Here is a 5,249-nt window from a genome sequence, read left to right as displayed (position 1 = left end):
ATGTACCGTCTATGATGCCAATTTCAAAAGGTTATAGATGTTGCATATGAAACTTGGCGCTGGTGCAATTGTGTAATGGGATAGCTGAGTACTGAAGCTATATGATGTTGTACTCTGATGTATTTCAATTATGAAAATGAAATATATTGTGTGCTTAATATGAAATGTCAATTAGATTAATAAATAGGTTATTGATAATAGGATAATTAGCCTGCTAATTGGCTTTATTTTATTGCGAACGGTTATTGAGAAAATACCATGGGCGATGACCTCAGACAACGCACACATTTTTTAGGAATAAACAGTGTTGGATTAATGAACAATTGCACACAACATCATCTTGAAAACTGTTTGTGTTAGGCAACCTGGCGCAAACGTTTATCACAAAAAACAGTGTGTGATGGACAGTCTTTGCCACACAGTTTTTTCTACGCACCGTGTGTGATGCATTTAATAACACAAATGATAAAATTGTTAATACCGTGTGCAATAGAAATACTATCAGAAATGATTTAACGGGAAAAATTGTGTGTTATGTACCTGCGAACAGAAACGTTTTTCTTGGAGCGACCATATGGGATGTATATACGAACAGAAACGTTTAGTGGGGACTGACTATGTGGGATGAACTTATGACCGGAAACGATTTCACCTGTATAATTGAATATTTTAGCACTACTGTACGTATAACCGTATTTGATCACTCGCCGATCGCACACGACCTCAATTTGCCGAGCGTGTGTGCCAGAAGGGTATATCCCCGACGGTTTCTGAGTCGTGTGAGAAGGACCCCCTATCACAGTCACTCACTAGGTGACGGTTCCAAATGCCGTCGCGGAAAAAGGTTAAAAACCGTTTGTATAACACCTCGCTATACTAGTGTTAGCAAACATTGTGCCTTGCTTTTGGTACAAATTTTGACTTTATAATCTACAATGAAATTGTGGTTATCCTGGGCAACAACTACACTTTGCTTTTGGTATATATTTGATCTATATGCCTTATATTAAACTCAGCTATCCTGGACAGCAACTATACCTTGTTCTTGATATATCGTTGTATTGTTTGTGACATATACTGAACATACTGAACAGCTGTTACTCTAATTTTTTTGGATGTTCTAAATGCTTTGTTATATTGAAGTTTTAGAAGGCGAGTCACCGTGCCGAGCCAGGCAATGCGCGCGAAGGCACGCTTCCGGTCTAGTAAATCTTTCTGTAGGTAGCTATTTCTGGCTCCTAAAACCACGTGACATCAATTGTATTCCAATGAACATTGTCGTTGATCAATAAACATGGTGTATTTAGACTTAAAAAACTATGTAAAACTGCTTTTTCCCTAAAAGAATAATTAAATTAAACTGATTTGTGTGTGTACTAGGCCGCGATATCTTTACACGGAGACTAGTGAAGGAGTCTATCCCGTCAAGGGTTGTACTTCATCCGAAGAACAAGGGACCATCCAGCCGGTGCGCAATTTAATTGTGGCAAAGAGGATTTGTGGTGCCACAGTTCATCAGAGTGAACGATGCCCTAGCATGTGTGTGCACTGGGCGACGAAGCAATTGTCGGACATCTACCCCAATTTTTGGTGAAGAGCATTCTTGGCGCCACTATTAATCAAAGTGTACAATGGCCCAGTGAGTGTGGGCGCTAGTCACCGGCCGAGCATCTTTTCCAAATCACAAAACCTTATGGGAGAAATTTGTTAAAAATAGAAAAAATCAAAAAATAACTGATTTTTTGGTGAAAATGCTTAAGTGTTTATGTCCGTCTCAAATTTGATGCAGTCTGAACATTTGAGGAGCTCTCGGCAAAATAAAAAATTCAAGCCTGTGAGAAAGTTTGAAATCCCACAATGTTCGGAGCTCATTTTGTCTTTTTTTGCCACAGGCTCCTAGAATGTCCAGACTTCACCAAATTTGGTATGTGCATCACACACTTAAGCATCCTAAACCACAAAAATCAGTTTTTTTTTTGCTATTTTAATGATTTTATTGTGTACTGGGAGTAAATGTGAATATGCACTTTGGTGGCCAGGCTACCTAGAGGCCGGTATCACACACGTCTGTCCTGGTCGTGATCAGTGCCACGATGGTATGCCTCCCACCGTATTTCAGCTCCGGCCGTTTTAAGTTGCCCGTATTTGCTATACTAAATAAACAGTGACAGCTCATGTATAGATGAGTCGCACAGCAGAGCGGGCAGACTTGCCATCCCCATGTGCAGGACTTGTTTTCTTTTTATTCGGTAACGATTCGTCTACATTCACAAGAAGCAAAAACTTGCTTTGTACTCTCTCCGTTTCAAATTACTTGACCCATATTTATCTAGATATGGATGTATCTAAACACTAAACAAGTGTAGATACATCTTTATTTAGACAAATTCAAGTCAACTAATTTGAAACGGAGAGAGTATGTGAGAGGTCAAGCACAAAAGACACTGGTGACATATCTGAATTTTTTGCGCCCGTGCAATTGAACACGTCAAACAGCAGAAATAGACCATCGACCAACTTAATCAGAAACTGGAGCTCCAACATTTTTCCACTAGACACAGCTACACCATATGATTTTTGACAACATCGTCATTACACATGCAGCTTAGCACAAAAATGTATGTGCGAAAATGGATACCAGCGATATGACACACAAACCACCACAGATATATGTTGTGCTCTTTTCAAAAGACAAACTTATGATATTTTGAGTCTGTAGTCTGAATATCAACTTAAAACACACTAAATCAATCATTCAAGTCTGCTTTCGGGGGGTTGGTGCATATGTTCTTCCTGTGCCCTCTCAAGCTGCATCTGGAGCAGCAAGCGCCTTTGGAAGATCACCCCGCTGCGGACATGCAGTACTGTTGTGATCTTGAACCCTGCATGTAGAACAGAACCTAGTCCTTTTAGCTTGCTATTCCTACGGTGCTTTGTTGCAGCTTGGGTAGGCCGCCCTGCTGGCCTCTTCTTCGACAGTGTCGCAAAACTATCTGAACTTTGTGACGCACTCTGCGCCGGATTGCTAGACCAAAATGTTGCTTATGCCCAACACCAAATCCTGCAGAATCAGTTGCCACTTCTCTGTCGGATAGCCCCATACCATCGCGTATAGCCGCCACAGGTTCCAGTACTATTTTTTCACATTTCTCAGTTGCTCCATAGCAAGAGTATATGCATTCTCATTGATGTCATCTAGTCTGATAATTTCGAAACACAACAGATGCAGATTGTTATGTCACCACGAAGAGTTCTTGAGAGGACCTTGGTTCTTCTAGCAGCGCAGAAGCTCTGGTGGGAGTATATCCCTCGCATCCCTGGTCCATCATTCCAGCACGTGTTTTGCCAAAACATCTTACAGCCCAAGCTGGATCATTACCTACAAAGAACAAAAAGTGTATCTCAGATGAACATTTTTTTGCGCCAGCGAACAGTACGTATGATAATTTGATCGGCACACATAGCAAGCAGCAAAAAAGGACACCATTAGTGCATGGATGCACAACATCCCAAAATGATCGAACATCTCGCACTCACACTTGAACTCATCAGCAAGATCGTTCACCTGAAGAAGGAATTCATTTTTACACCACTTCTCTTTCGAATCCTTCTTTACATGCCTGGCTATGTACTCGCGACGAGGTACAACTTCACTCAGAACATACGATCCGACTACATACAACATCTCACCAAAATTTTCAAACATAGTCCTTGTGTAAATTTTTGATACATGTATCTCAATAGGCAGGTTCTGAGTTAGAACAACACTGCCCTGCATTGGTGCATATCATCAGTATATGTCTTAATTGTTATGATATTGGAGAGAATCGGATTACGATAAGAGAAATCCACACATTCAGCATAAAAGATAGGCATTCTTACCAATTTTGACCACTTCTCATCTTTGTCGATAAGAGAAATCCACACATTCAGCATAAAAGATAGGCATTCTTACCAGTTTTGACCACTTCTCATCTTTGTCGATAAGAGAAATCCACATTCTTACCAGTTTTGTCAATGGGCAATCTAAAAATACATGCCGCAAGTGCACACAAACTGAACCCAAACCCAATCTTGGCTAACTCAACAAAAGGACGAATAAGCCCAAGCTAGCATTACACGTTCAGACAGTGCGTTTTCTTATTAGTTGTCAATTTATTACTGTCTAGTCTAGCATGAGCCCTTTGAGTTGGAGACGAGCACACGTTCTGCATCTCCATCTTCTCTGACAGCTGCATCGCTGGTATCTTCAGGAGCCATGTCGCTTGAGTCGGCAACCACATCACTAGCATCGTTATACGATCCAATGTCCTCTTCCACAAGCGTTACCTCCTCAAGGTGTCTGTCCTAAACGGTGTTGCTCTACGCCTTGTGATTGGCTCGGAGGAAATCAAAACAGGGCAGTTCACGCGAGCTTCATGCATGGAGGCAACGACGCACTCCACATCAGTGACACCCCCCACCCACCCAGATTCAACAACCAGGGGCACTAGCGCAGATGAGCTAGACAAAAAATTGGGAAGAAATCTGGCAGGAATTATCCGCTAAACACCTAGTTGGTTCCAAGCATTAGAACAAGAACATAAAGTGCAAGATCTAGCAATATTTCACCCTGATTTGGCTTCCTCGAAGAACTCCAGGCCATCCATGGCGAATCTTCGCCCCGTCCAGCCACCGCGAGAAGGGGATGAGAGATCTAACCAGCCGGAAAAATCTGAGCATCGCGTGGAAATAAATATAAAGCTATCTGCAGCGCAACATGGGCCTGCAAAATCCACCCTACCGCCAGTCACACACACGATGCATACCAGAGGCCCATGTACAATGACAACACCGCAGCCCACGGCACCGCTGTATTGCAACTTAATAACGACCGTATTAACGAATGAGCACACATCGCAATGCTATACTCCACGGCACAGATTTTGGCCTGCAGGTAGCTCGGCCTCCAAAACGTCTCACCCGAGTAGATGAGCCTAACTTCATAGATGAATTATAAAGAATATTTTTTACTTTTATTTGTATTGTGGTGAACCACTTGGCTTCTCTAGTAGGATGGAAAATAATTAAACAACCAAAATAGAAGTCAACACTTCTTCTTTTTGGCCATTTTTTTAGAAAGGCCACACTTTATTACTCAAATTTACAAAATTAGGGATACAAACTAGATCGTGGGACTGGCCTAGCCAAATATTGCGCCCTTGACCTAAAAAATGAGAGAATTTTTCAAGTGAATGTGCTTTGTGATT

General features: G+C 41.6%; 1 long non-coding RNA gene across 1 annotated transcript; it reads right to left on the bottom strand.

The window, feature by feature from the left end:
* Positions 1–2,518: 2,518 nt before the first annotated feature.
* On the bottom strand, positions 2,519–4,818 carry LOC123189891 (uncharacterized). The gene is made up of 2 exons (XR_006496029.1): positions 4,612–4,818; positions 2,519–3,379 (listed from the first exon to the last, which is right to left on the bottom strand). It is a non-coding gene; the product is annotated as an uncharacterized lncRNA (long non-coding RNA).
* Between the last annotated feature and the right edge of the window lie 431 nt (positions 4,819–5,249).

The sequence above is a fragment of the Triticum aestivum genome, chromosome 2A, assembly GCF_018294505.1.
Source record: "Triticum aestivum cultivar Chinese Spring chromosome 2A, IWGSC CS RefSeq v2.1, whole genome shotgun sequence".
NCBI lineage: Eukaryota > Viridiplantae > Streptophyta > Magnoliopsida > Poales > Poaceae > Triticum > Triticum aestivum.
Note: the sequence above shows the minus strand (reverse complement) of the source record. Positions and strands in the feature narration are given on the sequence as shown.